Genomic DNA, 27742 nt, shown 5'->3' on the forward strand with positions numbered 1-27742 from the left:
TGTGGTTGTTTGAAGGTACAAGTTCTATGTCTTTAGGAAAGAGCTGTTTTTCATACTTCACCATTTTCAGGTCAGAGTATGCAGCTATAAAAGTTATATTTTCTCTTTGAAGGAATAAATGAGATTCTGAATTTCTGCATTTTCTTTCAACAGAAACACATTCAGTGACAAAGTATTCTTAGCAATAATCTGACCATGAAGGTACCCTGTGCTGTACTCAGATCAGATGCCTCCAATACTGTAAAAATTAAAGTAACATGAGAATTCAGAAATTAAAAATGCTGGAAAATTGAGGTAGTTGTTATGTAATGTATTTTCTCTGTGTGACTCATATATTCTATCTATAATCTACAAAAAACAAGTAAATATAGATGTTTAGACATGGATATAGGAAGCTAACAGAATGAGATGGCAGTAAAATACATGCAAAGCTGGAATACATGCAAAGCTGATGGTTTAATCTCAGTTAGGTTTGCAGCTATGACCCAGCAAAGTTTGTAAGAACAGGGCTGACAGTATCCTGATGCGGCAAGAGTGCAGCTGTCCTGCTTGGGACTGATGCCTTGGGAAGGTTGACTGGGAACAGAGACTGGACAGAGCTGGAGAATAAAGTAGGTATTTATTGAAAGGCTTTGAGGGTCCATCTTGGGCAGGACAGGAGCCTGACTGGGGCTCAATGGTCACAAAATGCCTGACCGGTCACAAGGTCTCACGCTTTATAAGTTTTGGTTCATTTGCATATTGGGGTTTAATTGTCCAGTTACAGCTTCAGGTTGTGAGGTCTCATCCTCCTTCAGTCCACTGTTGTTTCTGCTTTTGGGTCTGAAAGTTGTCCTTGGTCTTCAGCAGGAAAAGGATTTGTTTTGTCTACCTACTCTGTGAAGAGAGCTTACTGACACTTAATATGAGGCTCAGAACTACACTCCTAGGCAGCACAGAATCTGAAAACATGAAAGCTGAAACTTAAGGCATCAGGACCATGCAGCACCTGTCATGTGCATCTTTATGCCTATTCTTAGTACCTAAAACCTTCAGATTTCATATTGAGAGTGCTTTTATAATGATCAGGTAGAGATAAGAGTAGAGCATTGGTCTTCTGTGTAAGCTTTTAAAAGACTAGCTCCAAGGATGAGTTAGGGAATTAAAGTCTCGGGATTGACCTTGTTGTACGTAACAACTGGTACACTTGGAGCTCTATTGTGCGTGGGAAGTTAGTCACTAATGTTTTTAGAGCCTTTGTGCTGTGCCATGGTACCTGAGCTTTGAATCAGGATGCTCCTGATCAAGGTCTTCTTACTGATTACTTCTACTCAAGGAGTTTGACTGAGCAAGGCTTAGGAAATCAGTTTTCTTTTGTGGGTTGCTACTGTCAGGAATACAGGTTAGTCATTGTAAAAATATTCCTAAGAATAGATAATTCTTGCAGTGCCGGTGCTGAGAATTACCAGTGTACTGTAAATTACTTAAAGTGGTGCAGAGTTTAGAACATTTGGCTGTCTGAGTCCTTGTGCTATAATTATTGCATTGTTAGTAGATTCATGGCCTGACATTTGCTACTGTCATCATAACAAACTTGTAAGAAAGCAGTATTCAAACCTGAAGTGGTTCAATGTGTGACTCCTGAGAAAACACAACTGACACTAACTTACAGTCTTGAAATTTGCTGGAAATTCCTATTATTTTTACTTGTGTTCCTCCAGTCTGTCCCCTTGCAGCAGTAAGAAGGAAAAGAAATAGGGTACAGAAACTGATATATGTTGAGGATATACAATTATTTCCTAAAAATATTCTTGAGGCCTCTCTCATCTGTAAGATATTCAGGATAGAATGCAGTGGGTATAGGGAGATCTGAGCTCTGATTTATTTTTTTCCTTTAATTTTCAGAGTTCCCTTCTTTACCCACCATAAGAAATCCATCAACACTAATAAGCATAAATGCTTCTGATGTAAGCGTTTCTTGAATTTTAAACCAATTATTAAAAAAATACCAGTTCATTTCTATTTTCCTGCTTGAGCGATCAGCATTATTTGAATCCTTCATTTGAATTGTTCTTTCATTTAATCATCATCATCATCATTATAATCCTGGAATCTATATCTCATTTTCCCCTTTTAAAATATGCCTACTATACATATTTTAAAAGTGTCTTATTTGTCTGAAAGTTTTTCTCAGCTCCTTCAAAGGACAGAGGAAAATAGAATATAAGTGAGTCTTGGGTATTGATGTGAAATAGTTTTCTGGGTCTGTGTTTCTATCACTTCAAGGTCTCATCCTTGAGATGAACGCTGCCTGGGAACTGAGAACCAGGAGAAAGGTTCTCCTTTACTAATAACACAGTCTTTTTATCTCTCATCCTTGCCTTCAGGTGCTCTCTGTGTCTGGGGAAGCTGGTCTAAAAATTCATAATCCTAGTTGTGAGACTGGAGTTAATAAATATTTTCATAGGAATGTTTAAGCAGAAAAGAGAAAGGTGGCCAGGATTTGTTGATATTAACAATGGAGAAGAAATACATGAAATAATGGTTATTAAATTACTTTGAGATGATAAGTTACTTCTTAGAAAGTATAAATGCAAGAAAGAATTTAATATATCTCTAAGTAGATCTTGCACTAAAGGCTTTCTCTGCACCAAGAGCAACCTGCTTCAAATGGAATGAGATTTCAGACCTGGGAAAAATGTCGTTTTATATAGATTTCTCTACAATTTTATGTAGGTATATTCCCAAAACTGCTTCAACAATGAATGGGGAAATGGACTATGTTATTCAGCCTGAGATCATGACTCAAGAGAAACAATATGAAAAGAGGATGGCCATTATGCCTTAGTGGTAGAGCAGGAGAGAAGGATGGGAGCACTTCTGAGTGAATCTGAAAGATTCGCAGACTGTTTGATGTGCAAGAATTATGGACAGAAATCAAAACAAACATCAAGGCATCTTCCCGACATACTAGCTGCATTCTATGAAGATATTGATATTAGCTGATATTCTTCTAGCGTATTGCTAGCTAATTCCCTTCATAACCAGTCGATCTCTCCAGGGTATATACTGGAATCACTTCCCTTATTGTTTTACTGAATTCACTTCACATCTGTCTCAAATCCCCTCTGATCTCTAGCCTTATACAACCTGAAGTTCACCTTCAGAGTCCTTTGCAATTCTTAACTTTTTTCTTCAGTGCTGAGATCTTTAGGTCTTACCCTCTGAAACTTTTGTACCCATATTGGATGGAATAGCATTAATTTTCTTTGGAGTAGCTTGTGTGGATTTGTGCTGAAAACAGTGTTGATAACACAAGAATGTTTTTTGTTTCTGCTGAGCAGTGCTTACACAAAAACAAGACTTGTTCTTCATCCCCCACTGCCCAGCAGTGAGCAGGCTGGATCTGCAAAGGGGTTGGGAAGGGACACAGCCAGGACAGCTGAGCCCAGCCATCAAAAGGAATATTACAGACCATAATGTGTCATGCTCAGCAATGAAACAGTGACAGGGAGAAAATCTGCAGGTGCTGCTCTTGCCTAGGAACTGGCTGAACATTGGTGGTGAGCAATGAGTTTAGTTAGATGTTTTAATATTTTTGGGGGGGGGTTATTTTATTTATTTTTGTAGGGTGTGGAAAAGACATACACTTTTTTTTTTTTGTTATATTAAACTATTCCAACACATGACTTTTCACAGTTTTAGCATTGCAATGCTCTCTCACACAGCACAGTGAAAAGTAAGCAGGCAGTTGTGTGTGTTCAGATGCTTAGTGGGTTTAAAAGGCAGTATTCATTCAATGCTACACATAATTTCCTTCCTTTATTTCTTTCACTTTCAGCTCTATGCCTTCTCTCCTACTTCCTTTAGCCATTGGAATGACCTCCAGCTTGCATTAATTTTCCTTTCTTCTGCTTATCTTTCAAACTTTCCTTACAGACTCTTTTTCAGAGACTTACAGTGTGGGGTGCTCTCCAGCTGTTGTGACTTAAGCTAGCAATACACTGATTCTTGTTTAAACTCTAAATTAAAAAATGAGGACAAAAATATGCTGATAAGTGTTACTTTATTTGCTTTATTTGTTTGGCTGTTGGACTGGATTAGTCAGGATTTTGCTTACATGTTGCTACAAGGGTTTAAGCAGGCCTTTGTAATGAATTTGCTGGTAATACAACAGTGTAGTTTTCTGAAACTACAGGTGAATAACTGGCTCTTTTTTAATACATAAGTCAAAATGTGAACCCATTTTTGATTAACAAGTTGATAATTGCTTAATATTGCTAATATGTTTTTTTTTATTTCATGTTCCTAAAGTTAATATATAGACATTTCACAAATACTTTGAAGCTCATGGCTACCATGTGTTAAATTTTGATTAGTTTCAAATAGTTCCGTAGTTTTATTTTTCTGTTGAAAGGTTATGCAACCAGTCAATGGTACTGAAAATTTTGAATTATGTATTAAAGGAGGTGGGTTGGTGTCACTTAAATTCTTTATATTTTTGAAGTGATTTTTAATTTATTTCAGTATATATTCTAATATTTGCTTTTGAATTTATTCATAGTGACTAGGTTCTTTCCCAATAATACTGATCTAAAACACCCTCAAAAATGAGGCATCATTTGACCAATACCAATTTAAGTAAAAAGATTAAGGGAATATTTAAATGAGGGCAAATCAACATCTGTAAATATGACAATTTTCAGAAAGCCTCTATTTTCATATGTAACTGCTTTGGGAAGCCACCTAGGATCTGTATTTTAGTACAACATTGTGCCTTTCCTCTAGGTCTTCTTACATAACTTACACTAAAAGCTCTTATATGCATTCATACGACTATTTCTATTCTGAATAAAACATTAAGATTTTAATTCTGTTTTAAAGCAGTGATTATAAGCAAAATTTCAATTATATCTTAGGATAAATTTTAACTTTAACAGATGTCTATATTCTGTTATGACAAAAAATTTCCTATGTACAGGTAGGGGCATGAGTATAAATAAGTCAAACCATTGAAAATATTGTGTAATAGGACTTCATTACTGTTTGGTAATTGTTTTCATCAATGTCACAACCTTTTAGATATTATATTTTAGATATTATATTGAGAAGTCTTGGCAACTGGCAGGAACTTGTGAAAATATTTTGTATTTTTCTTATCTATGTGTTTAATGATAGTCACGTGGAAACCAACAACCCATGAGGTCTGGTAAAAAATCAGTGTTATTGCCTGCTGTCTCACTTATGATTTCTGCTCTTATTATGACTGACAGTTCATTATTATTTTATGCAGTTCTTTCGTTATGTTTCTGTTTTTTTAAATACTCCGTCAAATTTATGTGAATGACATTGGGTTCGCATGGCATTGTCTGGACTGCTTTTAGGTTTCCTACTGTTTTGATGATGTTTGTATTTTCATGCAAGCATTTAGATTTTAAGCAGGCAACCGTGTTTGAACACCTGTTGGAAAAGAAGCGCTTTGCTCAATTCACAAAATGCTAAGAAATTGCCAAGAACTCGATTGTGTGTTTATAAACACAATGAAGAAGGTTAAGTAACATCTTATATTTTAATTACGAGACTGTCTCAGAATTGAAATGTAGCATGAATTGTTTTCTCATTTCTGTTTTAACTGATATGTTCCTCCTTCTGCTCACTTTTGAGAGTGTAGAAATACAGCGACCAGACTGACTTTAGTTTCTCTACATGCAGAGCTTCAATTTCAGGCCTTTTAAACTTAGGCACTGACCTTATTTTTTTCTGAGCCATGTACCTGTGTTCCTCAGTAATCTCAAGAAACTTTAACTTCCCCTTTACTAAACTTGAAGATGAAATAACCTGGCAAAATTCACGAGGAAGATATGGGAAATGAAGTGAATCTTGGATGCATTAACCTGTAAATTTTGAGTGTCTCTTATCAGGACACCTTAAAATCCGTTGATTTCAAACATCTCAGTTCTGTGAGTGACCAGGATTTACAAATACCCCACCTGACTCTCTGTGTTTTTTTCCCCCAGTAACACACGGACTGCCAGAAATGAAGTAGAATTTGCTTTTTGTGTCTTCCTTTTTCCTCCAGAGATTTGGTCCTGCACTATATGGGAGGAATAATGCTCAAAATAGAATTGTAAAGCATTTGTAAAACAGATGAAACACTAGCTGATCTAATGCCTACAACATATTTATTTCTCCTCTCTTCAGGAGGCAACAGACCTTTTCTGGGTTCTGAAAAGATTCTGCATTTTTTCGTAATGTTAATAAATTGTGAAAGTAGGTTGGTTAAAATAATGTTGTGTCTGGGCAGTACTTGGCACTGTTTGATGCATCTATTAAGGTTAAGGAAAGAGGGCAGGAGGGTGTTCTAGGAAAGAGTAAATCTCTCTAGTGGCATTGCAAAAGAAAAATTCCAAAGTCTTTGTTGTGAGATGCAGTGTAACTCTTAAACCCCAAAACAACACCACCTGATGTCATAAAGGTTCCTGCAGCCACAGACGGCACGTTTTGCAATAAATTGAATAATTTCTCACAAGCTCTGTGTGACTCCTGGAAGCCCAAAGTGCTGCTCAATTCACTTCCTATGAGCAGCTTTCACTGATTGTTCCTTGTGCCGCAGTTTTAACACAAAGCTGTAAGGAGAGAATTGTGAATTGCAGGCACTACTGTACCATAATGGCTCTGAATGGAACTTGTGCCTTAGAAAGATAGTTTGAAACTATCACCTTTCCTTATGGATGAAGCATAAAACTATACCCAAGATTTCCTGTAGTAGTTACATTACTTACTGCTTGGCTTTTGAGCAGTAGAAATACTGACCAGAGCTTGAGCTCTTCCAGTTAATTCAGTGTAGCTGTATAACTTCTGAAATTTCTGTTTTAATAACACCAGCAGTAACTTGAATTTTTCTGAACTGCACTTGTGTTGGTTTCTTAGACTGCTGTGTTCTGAATTCTCAGAGGGATTTTGATTGAGTAGTTGTCCATGGCACTGCAGTATTTGCATTCTAATGTTTTTAAGGAAAATAAATAATTTGAAATGTAAGAGCTATGTTACATAAGCTTCAGGTACGCTAACACATTTTCAGGATGAAAATTGAACGTGAAGCAAAGTCCTTAATTGGCCCTTCTGTTTACCCAACACTAGCAAAATTAAGCACAATTCAGTCTTTTTTTTTTTTTTTCTCTTCAGAAAAAAAAGGTCTGTTGTTACATTTTCTTCCTGTTTCACTCATTATAAGCATTGTTTTAGTCCCCTCTACACTACTATGTTATGCTCCTCTAAGTTAATTTAAAGGGACTGACTAGCAATGAACATGTTTTACTGTGGGTTAATTGGCTGGCCTTGCGTGCACTCTGCTGTTCTTTGTGTCATGGAGAAAACTTCATTTACTTTGCACGGTAGTGTTATGAGTTGCCTTTGTGGCAAAATCCCCCCAAAACCAAACCAAAAAAGTGTGGTAGAAAAGCAACACAGAGATGTGGTTATGTGCAGAAGAAATGTCTGTATAAGGATAACTTTGGAATGGCTGGGTCAAAATGTGACCTATAAGTACAAAAAGAGTTAAAAGGCTTCATAAGGGAAAGGTTTTAGAAAAGCATTAGTTTTAAGAAAATATTAAAGGTATTGCATAATTTATTGCGGTAAGTGAGCATATAACAAATACCTGAAAAGAAGAGTTTTTCAGTGAATATTCATGAAAAAAAGTTAAATGCAAGCCTATTTTTAATAATGAAGTACAGGTAGGAATAATGGAAATACAGATATATATATAAGTTGTTTATTTATTGTATTGTGATATCTTGGAAGTAGTTAAGTAACTAGAAACTGTTAGTTGGAGGACTTGCAGGACAGACAGCTCGAAAAGAGTCAGCATTACACCTAGGTGGTGTTTTTAGAGGACTATAAAGTACATTTAACACATTATCCTGCTGCTGAAGCAGTAAGTAAAAATCTAAAAAGTAGAAATCATTAGAAATGTACGTATGACGTAGTAATAGTTCTGCTTCACTTAACTGTGGGTGGGGCATTTTGTTTACATTTGGGTGCTGGAGAAGTTTTGATAAATACAAAAATTGTGATAGTAGGAAAAAAGCTGGTGAAATTCCCAAAGGTTTGTAGTGTGCGTTTTTACACTGAAGAGTGAGAGCAGTTGTTTTCCTTTTCACTGCAGGAGAGACAAGTTGTGGTTTTTACTTTCAGTGGGAATATGATATTAAGGATAACAGAACTCTGGAAAAATACTGTCGTGGATGCTTTTTGTTAATAGTTTCTCAAAGTAACTAGAGGGCAAGCAGGCAGAAGGCTGTCTGAACATCCTTGATTCTATTTCAGTAAATTAGTGTGTGTGTGCTAGTTGATTAGTTGAATTCTTCTGAAGTCCTGCATTTGGAAGATATTAATAAATAAAAGTAAGTGACACTGCTCTGGGGGTGTGGATGCTGAAAACATCTTAAGCATTTTACTGTCTTTCAACTTGCCATGTTTAATCATTATCATTCTCTTAGCTACAATGTTTCAAGCTCAAGACCCTCTGCGGTGTAGACAACACTAATTATAACACCCCTGACTAATGTTTGTGTAAAATTTTATAATTGCATCAATATTGCATCCTGTTGATTAAATGTGGTTTCATATTTTGAGCATCTCATCTTAATTTACTTTCTTCTCTTTGTACTTTTTCTCCCTTAAACTCAACAGTGCTAAACTTTCAGTCGTGCTTATTAAAACATAATATGTTTTTGCATGAGAAGATAATTGGTTTCAGCTCTTCATGTTTAATAGTGATAGTTTTGGTAACTATTTGCAAATGGACTGTGAGACAAACTATTTTAAAGGACTTCATACTTTTTACTTTTTCATAAAACTATTATACTCTTCCTCGAATTATTTTCTGTGATGTGCCTTACCAATGACTTCTTAAATGTCATTAAACAGATTTTTTCCCCCCCAAAAATTACATTTCTCTGGTTTCATTTTTTTCTCACGAAGATTTCCAATGTGTTTACTCTAATGCTCTTTGCTTCCATGCACTGTATATTCACCATAAACCATGGTACCAGGGGCTAGGTATTTCTATGTGGTCACTGCAGGCCCTAATCACACTTATACTCTTAGGTGGCCATCCTAATATTAAGTGGCTACACACATGGGTGTGAAACAATGCTTCACTACATTATCTGAGGCAGAGAGGCTGCACTGAACTGCTGCATTCTTAGGCAGGAATAAGTTATCTTTTAACTGGTCCTGTGGAATAGTTTCTATGAGAGTCGAGGCAGGTGAGCTGCACATGAATGAATCTTTGGCAATTTTTTCTTGTAAGAGTCATAGTTTGGTGAGGGAAAGGCTGCAGATACCCAAGTTTGACATGTAAAGATCATTTTACCATGTTAATATTTTGTTTACTCTCTGTGAAGACATACATGACTTTTGAACGAGTGAAAGTCGTCAAACCAGGCAAGGAGCTATTGGGAATAAAAGAATCATTGGATAGCTCGAGTCGGAAGGGCCCTTTTAAAGGTCATCTGGTTCAACCCCTCTGTTGTGGGCAGGGACAACGTCCACTAAATCAAGTTGCTTGTAGCCAGTCTGTATTTCTTCATGGCTAGATAAATGCAGGATGTCAGAATCACTGCTCCATGAAAGGCTGACAAAACTGGAAAGCTGCATCATGCTACCAGCATTCATTCCATGAGCACCTGCATGCCTTCACTTGTTTCTTTTTAAGAATTTGATGAAGCTTTAGATGGTGAGTAATTAGATACAACCTAACATATTCTCTCACTGCAGTTTACCCTCGGTAATATTTTCTCTGTCTTGAAAGGTTAAAAATTACTAAAAGCTTCTAAGTAATATTTTCCTTGTTATTTAGTGTCCTCGTCTGTAGGATGGCTGAAGACTGGTTCACAGGGGTCATAAACAGTAAGGAACAAACCTAATAATTTAGTTATTCAGTTAAAACAAAAAAAAAAAAGTAATTCAAGAATCTGAAGGAATACATTCATTTGTCAAAAATAATTGAAATTCCCTATTGAGAGCAAGTTCCACAACCCTGATGGAAATCTTACCATGTTTTGTTATTTTAGGATAAGAAATAAAACATGCTAACTAGGGCTTGTTTACGGGTGCATGAGGCAAAATTTTTAAATTCAGTTTAATTTCCTACTGGAGGGAAAGTTATGCCCTCTTAAACTTCTGTTAGAGCAGTAGAAATGAACTGCTTATAGAGTGTATACACATGTGTATACGTATAGTCTTCATTTTCTTGCCAGCCTATTCCATTCTTTGTCTGATTTTACTGCAAGAGTCTATTATTCAGCCTACCTGTTTCTTGTCTTCATGTCTTCTCATTAATGCATATTGAAAAGGGATAAAGAGAGGTACTCTGGGATATAATATGCAGGATTTTCTTCCAATCCTTTTTCCATTAATATTCAAGGAAAATCTGATATTTTTTACATAAGAAAAATGTTAGGGTTTTTTTGCACATGATTCCATTCTCTCTTAGACTATTTGTTAAAGGCACTTTTGATAGAAATTGCAAATACTTGCTTCCTGAAAATAAAACCTTAGTTCCTGGTGGTACAAAATAAAACAGAGGTATTAAAGTCCCTGCAGCTCAAGTAGCACTAACCTATATATGAAGCAGATTTTGAGTATTATAACATATTTATAGTATCCTTACCCTTACAAATAAATATTTAATTATGCAGGGTTTTTTTATTAAATTGTAGAATGTTCCTGTAAATGTCCCAGCGGTGGGAATGTATTTTCATGTATTATCAAAATGTGGCTGCTAAAAAACCTGTGAACAAATTAACCTCACGTTTTGTTTGTTTGTTTTGTCTTTCAGAAATGAATTCCTTTATTGGAAGAAATTGTGATTATTTATTGATTCAGAAAGAAATCCGGCTGATGTTCTCTTGGGTGTTCTGAACAACATGTAAGTGTAATAAGTTTACAGTAACACTGATTATGTCTTCAATTTATGTAGTGATTATTATTTGATTTTAGCAAAGAAACCTTTGGTTAGGGATGCTTCTTAATGTGTTTCTTTAATCACAGCAGCAGCTAAGGTACAGTGGCAGATTGTCTGAGGTAATATCTTTTGGAAGATATTTTTGTCCCCTTTTTTTACTCTGCATATTAATATTCATCAGGTCCTACTAATCATTTTTAAGCTTAACATAGGATGGTTCATAGCAACACAGGTTAAAATCAATCCTAATTGATAAGAAACACTCTAAAAAATAATTATACAGGGCCTGCCTCATCAGCAAAATGACCTGGCACCAGATAAATGCCTTTGTTAGTTAACTTCCTCCCAAAATAGCAGTATTGTGACCTTTTCTGGTAGGAACTGCAAAAACATAACTACACTATGGCTGACAGAAGTGTAAACTCTGATTAAAATATTCAGTTTGGTGGAGATGCTAATTAATATTAATGACCTTCTCTGGCTTAATGCACAAGTACAGAAAGGGAGGCTAAAAGGGCCATTTGTTCTTTCCCAGGGCAATGCGTGCAGAGCATCATCACTGCTCAGTAGCAGCGTTGTTTCTGGTGTTGCTAGTGGAACAACAATCTTAACTTTTCTTCTGTCGATGTTTGATTTCATTGCCATAAGCATTTCCCACCTGATAAAGGCACAGATCTTGAGGTTCATGTTGGATCTCTGTTATTTGTATGACTTTTAAAAGATTCAATTATTCAGCTTTGTTCAGGATGATGTTTTTATCTTTTCTGTGCATAGACATTTGTGGGGACAATCCATGGGCTCCAGAGTTGGGAGACTGAATATCTGTCATCCAAAAAGTCATACACTCCCACAGAAAGAGGATTTTGAGCATCCTGGTTTTCAGTGTTTTTAGTATGATTTCTGTCACTGTTTTTAGAAATGCTCCAGTCCAGAAGTAGAAGAGATGTCACTGGCTGAGGTGATGTGCTGTATCTAGTGACTAGTCAGAACTTAAATGTGAGGTTTGACACTTGTCTTTGTTCAGGTGAATTTTCCAACAACTCTAAAAAATAAATTAGTTAATATAAGATGGTATTTTTGCAAATAAGTTATCAGTTGAAGGAAAGAGTAGTTTGAATGTGTTCCACTATAGACGGGGTTTCTCAGACTGGGATATAAAAGCTATGCAATGGAAACTGCAGCGTGTCTGTGTTCTCTGCTGAAAGACTGAAAACAAGAAGCTGCAGAATAGGTCCTCTGCACAAAAAAGGTGAAGGTGTGCTGTCAAAATTCTTGTTTTAGCTGAGCAGCTGACACAGATGTTTGTAGCTTCCTGCAGGATTAGACTGATAGAAAAATAAAATCACTGGGCATCCCTTTATCAAAATCTAGATAGTCTTTTTTTCCTTCTTCATAAATACTTTCAGTGTCATGATCAGAGGATATAAGATCAAGGTTTTCATTGCTTGGGAAAAAAAAAAAAAATTCGTCATTTTGTTGACAAAATCTTTTATTTGATATGCTCATTAGATTTTGTGATAGAAGCCATCAATTTGAAATAAAAAAATGAATGTCTTAGTACCATTTTATTTTCCAGGTTAAAGGTTAGGTTATAGTTGGCCTAAAATAACTGTGTAGCTATTGGCTGTAGCCGATCAGGAAAACCTCAGCTTTCCATATGTGACATCCTATCTTTTATATTTTCTCCTATTACTGCACTTATAATTTTATGATGCCTCTTCTTTCTCTTTGTTCTTCGGAAGACTCCTGGTCCCAGTTGTTGTGAAAGGTTAGCAAAAGCTGTGCTGCACACAGTACTAATTTATGCACACATCCCCGTCAGTCTAGGAGCTAACAAGATAACTGAACACACGTGCTGCGGGTGTTTCGTTCTCAGCACGTTCAGCGACCAAAGGTATCCTGGCAGCCGCAGGGTGGTGTCAGTACTGGTGAGAACTGATCTACCTTTTGCGAGATTTCTTTTTTTTTTTTTTTTCCACATCAGAAAATGCAGATTAATGGACACTAAAATGTGTGTCCTCAGCCTTTCATCCCAATTGGCTCCCTGATAACCTTTAGGAATAGCAGTGCTTTTGCACTAGAAGGAAATTAAACATGGTTCTCTCATGGAAGCTATCTGCCACAAAGCCTGGAAGGTAAAAACTGGGCTGAGCTCCTAGCTGGGGTGTTTTGGTGCTAGAAGTAGCTCCTAGGGACTCTGAAGTCTTGGAAGATGGGGTTGGGGCTGAAGCTCTCTGTGCTTTTAAAAGGCTTGTCTGGCTCAGGGGGCTTCGCTTCTGGGGTTAAATTAACTCCTACCCTTCAGATCAGTTTATGGGATTTTTGAGTACTTGACAGCAGATTGAGGATCTGTGAACCTGGGGCAGCTCATGATATGTTTCTTTTGTTTTTGTAGTGCTTTAACCTCTTTCATTTGCTAGAGTTCTTCCTGATCCAATTTGTTCTGTGTTTTGTAAAAAAAATCATTATTTGATAGAATAGAAATCCTGTTAGGAGTTTTATTGCTGTGTGATTTGGGGGGTGAAAATTAATCATCTGAGTAGTGCTGATAATACTCCAGGTACATAATATTTTTAAGTGGTTTTATGTGGATATTATTCTTCAGCTGAAAACACTGTTTGGGAATAATTGATTTAATTCTTTTCTCTAGTTAGAGACTTGGCTTCAAACTGGAAGCATTTTATACTGTGTAGTTACTTGAGGCACTATTATTTTCAATTCAACAGGAAATGGCTCTAAGTAAGAGCAGAGGAATGAGTGACATTGTGTTAAGGGACTGTATATCTCAAAATACACAGCTTCAGCTTGCATGCAAAAACATCATTTAGCTGTGATAATAGAAATTAGATTTCAATCAGTATGTTCTTTGTTATTAATCCATTTTTCTCCTTTCATCGGAAGAGGTCCTAATAACATGTTAGACAAATCACACTCTTTAACAACTGATTTGAAATAAAAATGTTTTTGAAGCCTTGTAATTTCAAGCATGCATTTTGTAATAATAATATGTTTCCTTGCTGCTAATGTATTGACGCATACTTGTAAATGTGCACAATGTTGTTCTTTTATTTTGGTCCAAGTTTATTGTTAGAAATGAAATAATTCTTCTTATTTAAGCAAATTTGTGAGGGAACTGTAGGAGGTATAGTAAGAACACTAAATTTGAAGACCTAATAAAGACCTTAAGTTCTAAGGACTGGTTATTAATTTGGAGGGTTGAAGGCCTGAGGTTAACTTTTTCTTTTGGGGCAGCAGTGGTGTTTCAAGTAGTTATAAATCTTTGATGTTTTATCAGTTTCAATTACTGTCTGAAGGTGAGGAATTTGTAGTGTGTGCACCCAAGCAAACATTTCTGTGTGCATTCTGCATAGCAGAACTCTCATATAGGTAAGGTTGCTATTAGAGTCTCAACTGCACATTTATGCCGCTGCATTCTATCAGACATTTTTTGTGATACAGAAAAAGACACTTATGGAAGACTTTTGGTGGGCTACTGTGATTACCTTTTCGATTTCTAGGGCCAGCATGAAGAACAAAAGAATTACTGTCAAAGATGTTGCAAAGTTATTGCTAATTTAGTAATATTTCTTAGTTTCTTCTGCTGCTTTTAGTCTAGCAAATCTTAGCTACCTAATATCCCCTTTTAAAAATGCCCTTTTGAGGGGGGGAGAGGAAACAATTCCCCTCTGTGAATGTGGCTATAGGGCTCTATCTGAGCATACCACTCTCTGATACTCTCCCTTTTTGCCACCCCAAAAGGGGTGCCCAAAAGTCTTGTCTTAAGGCCCGTAAAGGGGGATTATTTTCTGCTCTCTTACAATCTTGCTGCTTCTTGTAGGGCAGATTTCATCACAAAGCCTTTTCACATACAGAGTTTTGCTTTCCAGCATCCTTAAAGGTGTGTGAGTGAAATTGGATTGGATGAGTGGGATCCTCTGGTCCATGCTTCCACACATGAACTGACAGCCCATGGACAGGAAAACTCCACTCAACCTGCAAAGGGTCCTCTGGGTTAATGGGGCCAAGAACTTGATATATTCCTGTCTCAAAACCCAACAGCTTTAGGACTTCCTCATGGACCTGTGTCCAATTCCAAGAAGCTATTTTTCTGTTTAAATCATACGAAGGACAGGCTGTGATAGAAAAATCAGGAAAATGCTTCCTTCAATGCCTCCTCCAAGTAATAAGGGACACAACCAGGTGCATCTTTGTGCCATGTTTTTAATCCGCTCTGGCCTCCTGTGGCCATCCTCCCCCAGGTGGGGCTTCTGCTCTGATAGCCACTCTGGGGCTATACTGGGCTCTACTGGGGCTCCAGAGCAGGGGTGGGACATTGCTTCCAGTGTACCAGTGACTGACAGGTGCACTAGAGGCTCCAAAGGGAATGGGGTGGGGACAGAGCACCATTCCACCTTTGCTGAACTTGATCTCCCCCCTCCCACACATACACCATAGTTGCTTTGAGGCTGTCATCATTTTTTCAGTCTTTCTCAGACTGCTGAGGTACTGGGCTTATAAAAAATTGATTTGAAATGTTTCAAGCATTAATGTCTGTGAGAAAGTGTAGCTAATATTATTACGTATCCGAGCTGCTTCCACTCACCTAGGGCAGAAAGTGAGAGAATAAAAAGGAGGCTTTGATTAGAGTACTTCAAAACAATATGCAGTTCAATCTAGTTGTCATAAACCTTCATGTATATTGAACACATGTATATTGTTTATGTGTTTAAATGACATTTACTTTATTTCCATTAATTAAACATATTTTCATTGCTTAGATACTTTCATCCTGTGCAACTCAGTAGACTGTTATTTATACTATGTATCACATGTTAAATACAACCTTTTTCCCAAACTCTACTGACTCACAGGTTTTCAGTTTTCAGACTGCAGATCTGGCTGACAGTGAAATCACTACAAAATTGTTTTGTCACCAAAATCTCTTTGGAACAGAAATAAGATTATGTCCTGTGTATCATAATTTTGTGGTCTTGCCATTTAAAATATTTCTGGTAGATATGGCTTGATTGATACCGATCAGTTAGCTGAATCTTCTTAAGTTATACCCTAAATGTTGACAAATGATTCTTCCCCCCACCTCCCAGTGTCCTTCGAGCTTTGATATATCTACATATAAAGAGCTTCTGAAGATGAAAAATTAAGCAAATATGATATCTGTTGTTTTTCTTCATGACTGTCCTTTAAAATGCCAGGACAACAATTCTAGATTTGAATTTACCAAATTGGAGTGTTCTTGGTTTTGCAGAAAAGTTTGAAGGATTGTTTAGGTCTTAAACACTTTTTGTTATATGGTCCTGTAATCTTTTAAGCCAAAGAATCCAAAGCTCTCAGAGGTGACTGAAAAATAGGAAAATATTATGGTTTTGTATGTGCTGGTTATGGACTCTTTTTCTGCTAAACAGAGGGAAGTTTCCTTGGTGCAGACTCAGGGATGCTGCTTTGCTAGAGAGTTTTCTCTTGTTTCCAGAGCTGTTATTTGGCCTGGCTGCTGCAGAGGTGCAGGGCTGCTGTCACACAGCTGGCTGCTTGGCCCTAACACAGGGAGCAGCTGTCCATGCACCAGGTGCTAGCTGAGAGGTTGCGGTTGGGTTTGGAAGTGAGACGCCTTCCAAGAGCAGTTATGTGATGAAATGATTCTGTTTTGAAGGAAGATTTTGATAGAAGTCTTACAGCACTTTGAACTTGGTACACCAAAGAGGTGTGAGAGAGTTGCACTTCTCCCTAGTTCTGAAAAGTGATGTTTGAAATTCCCTAGTTTTGAGGTATTGATATCAAAACCGCTGTTGGGTACTTCTTTGCTGCTGCTGTTTTACTGGCATCCTGACAGTCCTTGTCTTTGTTGAAGTTTCATTCTGTTACAATTCTTCTGTTTGATAAATGTTTCAAACTGCTTTATTAAAAGAAAAGCTGGATACTCTAGTGATTCTTATGAAGTATACCCTGCATTTGTTTTTTAGCAAAGGGGAAGAATTGATATGGGAGAGTTGTATCTGTGGTGTGAAAAACGGATACCAAGAATTTCAGTTCTCTTTCTTATATCTGGAAACTGCATTATACCTGAAAATAAATTCCAGCTCTACAGATGCATCTTTGTTGTGACCATAGTAAATATCGCTAATATTTTTTCTCATTTAAAAAAAAAAAAAAAAAGGTAAATATATGGTAGTATAGTTTTACACTTGCTGTGTACAGTTGTTTTTCTAGAAGATCTTCTTCCCTCAAAGATAAGATGTCAGTCTGTGATTTATATAAGTGTCTGTCTAAATAATCTAAATATCGATGCCAAAGAGAAGATGTATCACTTCAGTTCTGGTATTCATTGCCATTTTTAGAGAATTGTCACTTCTGTTAATGGAAATACTTCAAGCATTGGGGAAGAGTAAATAACTTTGGATAATGCTGTTTGGCTAATATAAAACTAAACAAATTTCTTTCTTCACTAAATTAAATTCCAAATCCATTCAGAGTTCTGGAATATTAATTTACCAATATCCTATCCACCCCACACATAGTCACTTACTTGTGTTTGCTACCTAATTCTGTTTTGTTATTTTGGAGGACAGATACTGTCTGCATTTAAAAATGTCTGTGTTAATTCGTTCTCATTCATTTGGGTGGTCTATATGTGTTTTTGAGGCAACATGCCTTGACAGTTGAGAAAACAATGCTGTTACTTATTATTTGGCTATGACCATTTGCTTCTACCTGAAGAAGCCATATGCTTTCCTCACCTTGATTCCAACTGTAATGAGAATAGTAGGAGGGGAAAAGAAGAGTGAGTGAAAATGCATGTTTATGAGAAATATCAGCTACTTAATGTCATTTGAAATAGTAAAATAATTTCTGGTGAAGAAGCTTTCTTTACTAGGTGATGTAGCTAAAAATACATGGTAAATCACTGACAGTTGTCTAATGAGGATGAGTACAATTGATAAATAAAGCACATATTTCTCTAGCTCATCTTCTTGCACTTATCTTCATAAATGAAAAGTGTAAATACACAGAGAAAGGCAAAGGTGCATTAAAATAGGAAACATCTGAAATTTCACAAGGTGATCAGCACAAAAGAATTAGAATTAAATGGTATGAATTGTTTTATTAAGCAGACATTTTATTGAACAGTCACCCCAGTTCTGTTGCTGTCACCTACATAAGCTTAGATCACATTAAACTCTTCATTGTTTTATACTTGATATGCTACAGATCTTAAGTCATGGGGGGACCTGTGGCTGCAGTAATCTATAAATGCTACCAGGCAATGTGAAAAATTCAGCTACTGTCACCCTAAATACATCTGAGCTGAATCAGAGCAGCAGTGTAGCTTTAAATGTCCCTGCTGATGCACACCATGAACCTGAAGATGGATCACTCCTGTTCTCCAGAACACAGTCAAAATGTCTCAACAACAGAATGAGAGATCTTCCACAAGCTGTCTCAAGGCTCTGAGGGTATAATTCTTGGAAAGCTCCTTGGCAGACCCAGAGTAGAAAACATTGGTAGGACTTTCTGTAAGGGTCTGCAACAGCCCTTTTCAATCATCCTGTGAGCTTTGAGTGAGTCAATAATAATGCAAGGACAGATTACATTTTCACATCACAGGACACGATAGGAATACTATTTTAGGTATGGAGAGCTACATTAAGTGAAAGAGCTGACCAAAACTATGATTGTAACAGTTCTGGAGATACTGAATAATCTGTTCTACTATCCTGACCTGAGTTATGGGAGGCAGACATCTGAATGAAGGTATAATCCTAGATGATAGCTATTAGGTATACTTATATTCCTCTCTTGTTTTCTTCTCAGCTTGAGACAACTGTGCTTCTGTGAGTTTTAGGTAGTTTGATTTAAAACAAAACAAAACAAAACAAAACAAAAAAACCCACTTAAAGTAACTTCAGAAAAGTGGGTGTCAAAGAAATGTCTTTGAGGGTGCTGTGATTTCTCCTAAGGGGATATTTCTTTTTCAGAGTACTATGAGTACTATTAGACAAAGCTATTACTTACCAAAAGATGGGATTTTACACAAGATTCATACTCTTGGCATTTTTATTAGAAAATACTTAGATGATTTTCTATTCCAAATGTTGTTAACCTGGATAAATGGCTATTTTTCATGATCCAATTACTGTACATATTTTTACTGCTAGTATCTTAGTAAAACAATTGGTAAAAATAGTGGTGTATATATGAAAAATAGAAAATAGAAAATATTAAGGACAGCACCTTTTGTTTCCCTTTCACTGTATTAGTCCATTTTGAGCCACTTTTCAAATTTCCATGGAAGCATTTAGCCAGAGACATGGAAAAGAGATCAGAAATATGAGCAGCAATAGTGTTTTCACTAATGGAAAGTAACCTTTGTAATCTTTTGTTCTGTTGATGTTTACATCTATGCTATTCTTACTCTCTTTAGAAAACAAAACATAATAACAAATTCCTGAAAAATATTTAAGCTTTGCGGAACAGATCAGACATGTTTTACGGAGAGTTAGCCCCATGTCTTTACTGACAATTATTCCTGTTTTGTGTAATACTTGCCAGGTGATAATTATTTGTTAAACACTATCAGATGCTTGGTATTGTCCAAAGAAGGCATTATGCTTCTTGCCATGATGACATTATAGGGTTTACCTTTTGCTACATTTTATGTGCATTCTTTTGCTGCTAAAACACAGAAAGTGATTACTTCACATAGAATAAAACCTCAGAGAACACCTTTAAAAGCATTCAAATGTTCCTTTTGAACATGTAATAGGCTATGTGTGCTTATCCATAAATTATGAGCTTCAGCATTTGTTGAATGTAAATGTGGCTTGTTGAGCTTGTTGCAGTTGGACTTTTCCGATGTAAATGATTCTACGTTTGTTTCTGCAGCTCACAGTTGGCAATTCTGTTAAGAGTTAGGTGCTGGTTGAAGGCAAGGAAGGACTGCTGATGGAATATCCTGATTTTGTATTGGGGATCCCATCCTCCAAATGTTTTTACTTCTGCTGGCAGAAACCTGCCCCATTTGCTTGTATACAGCATAGGAAGAGAGATGCATGATCACTGTGTATAATATTCCTTTATTAAAGGAAGTCTTCATATCAGCCTAAACACCCTTAATTAAGGTAAGTTAGTGAACTGAGGAATGGATGATTTTTTTTAGATTAAAAAAAAAAAATGCAGTGTGTGTATAAATATATATATATATATATTTATGTATGTGTATAAAGTAAGAAGCTACAAACCCAGAGAAGTCTGCCATACGTACAGGAAGGTTCAAGGAAACCTGATGAATGGGATGGTAGAAGTAATTAAATATATATAAGGGGAAGAATTGCTATAATATAGAAATAATAAGATCATTATATATACTAATAAATTCAGCTGTCCCATCTCTTGATTTTTCAGATCAGGGTGTGTGCAGAGGACTTTCACAAAAAACAAAACAAAACAAAACAACAAAAAAACCAACAAAACAACAACAACAACAACCAAACAAACAACAAAAAAAAAACACAAAAAACCAACCAACCAACCAAAAAACCCCCACACCCAAAACCACAAAACCACAAACCAAAACAAAACAAAACAAAAAAACACCTTATGAAAATAAGAAGGTTGCGTAAATAAAATTTCAAATGAAAGCTTGAAGAATATGGCAAGAAAGGATATAGTAACAAAGACTTTTTGTAAGACATGCTACATTCTCTGAAGAAATAGTGTATGACAAATGCTTTGCAGTTTTTCCTTGTGTTTGTTTTTACCAAGAGGGATAATATTACTTTTGAAATGAATAATTGAAGGAAGAGCTGACAGTAGAGTTTCTTTCCTGATAAGACTTGCTGAGCTCCAGAGCCTTACCCTTAGGAGAACTTTTGTTTCTCAGACAGAAGCTATTGAAGAGGATGCTGATTTTTCCCAGGACAGGTATAAGTCTTGTTAGCTACTGTAGGGAAAAATCCATAAAATTTAATTTCTCCCTCTTGAGAACTTTTCCCCTGTGCTTCATAGTGTGTAGCTTCTGAGCCCATAAGAAAAACTGTTTTACTGAATACAAACATTTTAGCAAACTTCACTTATGCTGTTTTATAGGTCAAAGAGAGTAAAATGAAAAGGGGTGCTGTCAGTAAGAGCCTCCCTGAGAGTCACAGAGATTAAGGCAATACAAGAATTTACTGTTTGTAAATCAGAGTTCCTTCATTGTAAAATTAAGCAGAATAAATAAGTAGAGAACAGTTTCAGCATTGTATAGTTTTTTGAGTGACTGGCAGATTTCGGGAAGAAAAATTCTTCCCAGTACCTCTGGTGGAAATTGTACATGCAATGCTTTGCAGTTAAAGGTTTTACGGAAAAAAAGTTAAGTAACTTCTCATTTGTTATTACTTTGTCTTTCTGAAAGCTTACATTGATAGGCATGATTCCTTTTAATGTGGACCCTGAAACACATAGGAAGTGTAATATCAGCATTAATACCTAAAATTTAGGAAGTTTTCTACTACAATTTAATCCCTGGGAACGGTCAGTCCGATTTTCTGAGATCATTTTTCATTTCCGATACATTCCAAGTAATTTATCCTGATGCATTTGCCAGATGAATTACTTGCTTTAATGTTGATTATGCTACCAAGACTAATCTGATAGAGATGACAGTATTTAATGGTTAGAACAATTCCGAGAGTGGCTGTTTGTTGCTTGTGTTATCGATAAAATGTCTGGAGATTAAATATTTCTTTTCTTTTCTTGGTACTTGTGAGCAAGTGTTAATCTGTTGCAGGTGAATTGTAAGAGAAGCTCCAAAATTAAACCAAAACCTGCCATAGAATCTAAGTGAAAACAGTAATATTGTTTTTCTACTGATGGGATAAACTGTCCAATGCTTATATATACCTTGTGATTTCAAAAATAATTCCTGAAGGAACCAAAAACTGGGGGCTGCTGGCTCATTGCAGTGAAACCGTGAAAGTTTAGATGAGTTCTTGCAATAACAAACTGGTTCTGCTAATAACAAGCTATATTTACATTGTAGAAATCTAAACCAGCCCCATGCTGTCAGAACATACTACTAGGAAATTAACTCCACACCAGCCAAACCCAGCACAACTTACTATACATAACAGCAATTTGTTTACAGATTTTATGAATACTCAACCTATTATCTTTGCACATACTCAGGAAGGTTTATAGTGTATCAGTAAAGCTGCACCACCCTTACATCGCCTTTACAAGGTGAAATTGACATTCTGGTAATGGATGTCTGGTAATGAATATATATGCAGGCTATATGTTCTTGTGAAAAAGGAAAAAGAAAGGGATGTACACTCCTTTAGAGAGAGAGAGAGAGAAGCCTAGATGCAGCAAAAAGTAGCAATTAGAATAATGGTAGGCAGTAAGACACAGGAACAGGTAAATCATGATGTACACTTTTATAATTTTTTTATTTCTTAATTTAGCTTTTTATGTAAAGCTTTGAGATACTAACACTTAATTTCAGAAGACATTTTCATTTTCTCTTTGAAATGTTCATGTTTTGCTAATGCAATGAAAAAAGAAATCCTGATGTTTACAAATTAATTATTCTACTTTACTTAAATTTCTGCAGTGGTGCAGAAAGTTGTCAAATACAAACCCTTCAAGATTATTACACTGAAAAAGCAGCATTCAACAGTTATATCATGGTTCTAAAGATCTTCTTCAAAATGTCAGAATGTATTTTGTGTATGCTCAAAAACCAAATTTCTGATATGCCAGATTTATTTTAGGAATACAAAGTTCTTGATCTGTACTATTTGAATTAACCACCAGTTTAAAATCCCAGATAATAAAAGCTTAATCTGTTTTAGATGGCAGAAATCAACTGAGTTGATAAATTGAAGTCAGCTCCACTCTGAAGGAAGTGATACATCATTAACTGATAGCTCAGACACAAAAAATCACAATAAAAAGTATAATCCACTCTTGGACTGTGAGCTAGAAAAGCTTAACACTTTCTCAGCTCACCAGTGGATTTTGTTAGTGGGTTTGTGATGTTTGTTACATGAGTCCCTTTACTTCCCTCAGCTTTAAAAATGAATGTTATACTTACTGATTATTTATTAGATACTTTGAGATGAATTGTAGAGAAAAATGAAAATTTGATAAGTATGTTTCAAGTAATTCTTGTGCTTTGTTCCTCTTTGGCAAAAAGTGCAGATAACCGAACCAGTTATGAATATAAATAAGTTTGTTTTTTTATTGTTTCTTATGTACTTTAAGAGGCCTTAAATTCACCAAATCATTATTTTTCCATGAGTCTTCATTTCTGTAGAATATTTCTGAGCAACTATAAATTAAACCATCAGTTTATACTACTGCTAATATTTTAACTTAAACAGCAGAACTTCTTGTTTTTTGTTTTGTCTCCTTATGATGCTTATCTGATTGCATAGTACAAGTTATGATCAGTCATGATTCAAATATAAGTTTAGGTTGTTTTCCCAATTCTTTTGCCTTCAGTCTGACAGATGCTCCCTTGACATCTCCCCAGACTAGTCAGACCTTAGAAGTAAATAATGACAGGCAAACTAAGAACTGTCTCTCATGCTGACAGTCATTTTTCATTCCTGAAAGATGCTGTCAGTTTCTTGGATGACTGCTTGAGCTTCTTGGACTGCAGCCACATTTGTTTTATTTTTGAGAAGTTCAAGAGATAGCAGTGTGAAATAAGTGACCCTTTTTATCCTTCATCTTGAAAAAAAATAGTGAAAATGACCAGGTTTCTCCATTTCAACATAAACTTAGCATTTTCTCTTCCTTTCTTCAGGCAAAGTGAAAATAAATGGAATTTTATTCCCTTAAAAATGTTTTGAGTAACTTAATCTACTGATTTTTTCCAGTAGTCAAAATGGACAAACATGTCATCAAAAGTATTTATTTTTACACATGAAGTTTGCTAATGTGTTTCACTGGTATTTCTGTTCCCTTCAAATAAGTGCTCTTGTGAAAAATTAGAAACAAAGGAGAAATAAGTTTGCTTTAACAAAGTAGACATGGGATGTTAATGAATAATTCCTTCACTGAGATTAGAATTCTTTCTGTTCTTATTTTTCCAATGAGGATAAAGTGCCATAAGACCTATGGAGTCAGTCTTAAGTACATGAGGGGAAAGCCATAAATACCAGAAATAGAAAATGCTGACTGATCTATTAGATAAAAGTTGTTCAATAAATCTGTAAAGAAAATAGATAAATCACTAAAAAGTGTCCTTTTTCTTTTCCAGTCACAGAGAAGAAAAATAGGCAGTGTGCACTTTTCCAGTGAAAATGGAATGAATGAAATGTTCAGTAGCATTCTCCATGGAGGGGCTGGAAATTTAAATATAAATAACACAATTTCATGATGACAGTGCATCCAAAAAATCCTTTGAATTTAGGCCAAACAGCCCTAGAGAAAATGAGAAATTCCTAATGCTTCCTGCCAAAGAAAAAGAAATATGATTCCAAATTGAAACCCATCAAGACAGTGGCATATCTGTGGTTATGTTATACAGTGGAAATGTTGTTTAATTACATGAAAACCAGTTGTAGGTCATGGATTTTAACCCTCAATACAAACAGAAGATAGGGTAATGGTTGATCTTCTGGCCTCACTTAATGATATTCTGCTTTTATTTCTCAACCAAATATATAGGAAATCCACATTTTAGGAAAAAAAAAAAAGGCAAATTGCACTAAATTTCATTAAATAAAAATGCATACAAATTAGAATGGCAATACAATTAGTGTGCTTACATCTTTTGTTGCTTTATGAAATGTTTCTTTTGGTACTATGGGCTTTATATTTTATCTCTTTGCAGATGTAAAGTACATGTAGGTACAAGTATTTAACACAAAGCAGATATTTAGAATTCTAAATTATTCTTTGTTAAATAGTAAGCTCATTTGTGCATGTTCTTGTCACTACATGGAAAACCTTGATAGTAAGTCTGGGGTTTTTTGCCTCAATGGAATATATCCAAAATGTCTGTTGAAAATTTCACATCAGAAGAAATAAATGTGCCATGCTAGTAATGGATATTGAAGTGAATGGAGAAATAGCATTAAGAAGGAAATACCATTATATTTGGTGCCTAGCTAGTCTGAGTAATCTATACAATTATAGAAATTACAGAAATCAGGTATTCAGAAAGGGATTAGGTGTGTAGAGTTAATAATGAGACTATCTGCAATGGCATTAGTGAAGAACATATCTGTAAGGATTATAGTATTTATTATTCCAGGACATACATTCCACGCATTCTTGGTATTAGAGATAAATGTACTTCTTTGGCTAAAGTATAATTATAAAAGTCTCATTTCACTATTCTATTAAGGTTAAAATAATGGAACAACTCAGACCTAACATGGCACCTTGAAAATAAGGGATTTATTTTGAGTTATAGATATACTGTAATGCTGAAGGCAACAGAAATAGAATGGGGGGAAATTCCAAATATGACAGGGAGAAACTTCAATGACGGATGTCTTTGTCTTGGCAGCATCTTGTTTTTGCTTAATCGCTGTACAAATTTTATGGTCTGTAATTATCTTTAATTATAGAGATACACAACCGTTTTTATGCTGAAAGGAAGATGATAGTTGAGCACAGTTAAACAACCTTCTATATCTTTTTTATTTCTGGGAAAGAGTATAGGATTATAATACTCGTAGGTGTTTCTTCTGTCAGTTTTGGAGCAGTATACATAACAATTATTTCTATTATCAACTTTCATCACTCATTAAACACCTTTGAAGAATGGGGAGAAACATCTTGATTCGTGTCAGTGGCTGGCAAAGTTGTAGAACAGCAGCAGGAAGATGATGAGGCTGCAATTGTATTGGTGTTTCACTCTCCAAATGATCTGAGGCGTTGGCCTAGTACTGAAGGGGAAGGGTGGTCCTCTGTCACCCAAAATTTACCATGGTTGCTTCTCAGTCAGGAGTGACTGAGTGTTTTCAAGGTCAAGAAGGAAATCCTGTTAGCACATGAGAAATCCAAACCAGGCTTTGGATAGCAAGCAGTCTGGAAATGTGCCTGCAGAACATTCCACTGTAGATATGCTCCTCCCTGAGGGAAAGAAACTGTGCTTGTTGGACTACATTGAAACCATTCAGGGCTGTGAAGGTACTTGATTATGCAACTGGAAAGGAGTTGCAAAAGGAAAAGCAGTATGTCTTATTTTCAAAATTTAAATGAGACATGGTTTTGCTTCTGAACAAGCAGGACTATATCATGGAGTATATTGCTCTCTGTCAAAGCTGGTATTGTTGTTCCAGATCATTCTCCTGAATATCATTTCTAAGAAAAGGCTACTTTCTGGAATCAGCACCCCTTGATTTATCAAACATCAAGCAAAGTTATGTATCAGTGATATATCATCTGATGATGAGTTGCATTCTCAATAAATACATGTTTTGCTGATACTTCTTTTTACTGTAGGAGGAGAAAAAATACAGGAAAAATGAGAAGTTATATTATGATTATTGTATATGCTTTGAAATATCTTTGTTGTGTTTCACATAGTTTGGTTTTTTTGTGGCTCTGACAAGTACTGCAGTTGAAAGTCTATGTGGATGCATAAGATGGCAAAATTGAGCCACTGATTGTTCAGTTCCTTTGGTTTAAACCAGAGGACCATAAAAGGGTTATTTTATGCCATTTACAGGTTGAGGAAGTACATCCCCCTTACTTTCATTTCCAGATCACCAGCAGCCTTCTTTTGCCCATCCCACCTTGTCTTTCACTTAAAAGACTTGATCAGAGAAATACTCACGGCATCTTCCCTTTTCCAAGCAAAACTGGAACATACTAAAAACCCTGTGTTGATTCCGAGGAAAACTGATGCTACAATGGCAGCTTCCCAGTGGCTTCCTTGTTTCTTGCTGTGTCCCATGCAGACTAGAGAGGACAGACTGCCCTTGTCCGTGGTGCAATACATGTGAGGTGTGCAAAGAATGTGATCAGATTTAAGTTTTATTTAAAGGCTTGTCTTGTTGGGTTTGAATCTGCCTTCAGTGCCATCTGTTGGTACTACTCACGTGGTTCTGTGTAACAGTTGATTTCATTTTGTTAACAAAACTATGAATTTGTAAAGTACAGGGATCAAAAAACCTAATGCTGTTAACAGATTTGAGGAGGGAGTTTCTGAGATAACTCATACATATTCTTTCTTTGTTTTTTTAATTATTATTGCATTATTTACTTTAGATTGTATCTACTTTCTGCTTCAAGGGGGTCCTTTGCTTCCAAAGTTGTTTTATTAGGAGCCCTGGAGACATGCAAAGCACGGCTTCAAGCTTTCCCAACCACTTTATGTCAGAGGTGCTTAGCTGTGGTGGTGATTTTGTAATTGGAGGAAATTTTATATAAATACATTTCTAGGTTTCACATTTTGTTATGTCTGCACAGACAAGGAAATGAACCTCATGCTATTTGTGATACACTGCTTTGATGGTCATCCTATTCAAATATCTGTCCATTAGGGATGTACATGCTATCCTGAAAGACATTTCACCAAAATAGCTAAAAATGCATAAAAATACCATCCTTTAGCCAAAACAGACCTAAAGAGCGGTAGTCTAGTGATTCACATCTCTCTAATTCCTGAATCAGGTGCTTTTTCTCTTGCAACCTATATTGGCTGTAGGTTACAGTAGCTAACTTTCCCCTCTTTGCTGAATAGAAGTTTTATTTCATAGTATAATTTTTATAATGTAATTTTAAAAATCCTCATTTAGGGATATTTTTAATATTCTTAGTGTCATCTTT

At 35.9% G+C, this 27742-nt stretch overlaps 1 protein-coding gene across 2 annotated transcripts in view; it reads left to right on the forward strand.

The window, feature by feature from the left end:
* LRRC4C (leucine rich repeat containing 4C) overlaps positions 1-27742 on the forward strand; it is a 508382-nt gene that overhangs the window by 207303 nt on the left and 273337 nt on the right. The window contains exons 1-2 of one of the 2 annotated variants that reach the window (XM_040068321.2): positions 3500-3542; positions 10826-10915. The gene's annotated coding sequence lies outside the window, so the exon portion shown is untranslated. Of the gene's footprint in view, positions 1-3499; positions 3543-10825; positions 10916-27742 lie in introns of those variants that run through there. The other variant, XM_058421147.1, reaches the window with a different exon arrangement.

This window comes from Hirundo rustica, chromosome 6 (genome assembly GCF_015227805.2).
Source record: "Hirundo rustica isolate bHirRus1 chromosome 6, bHirRus1.pri.v3, whole genome shotgun sequence".
Classification (NCBI taxonomy): Eukaryota; Metazoa; Chordata; class Aves; order Passeriformes; family Hirundinidae; genus Hirundo; species Hirundo rustica.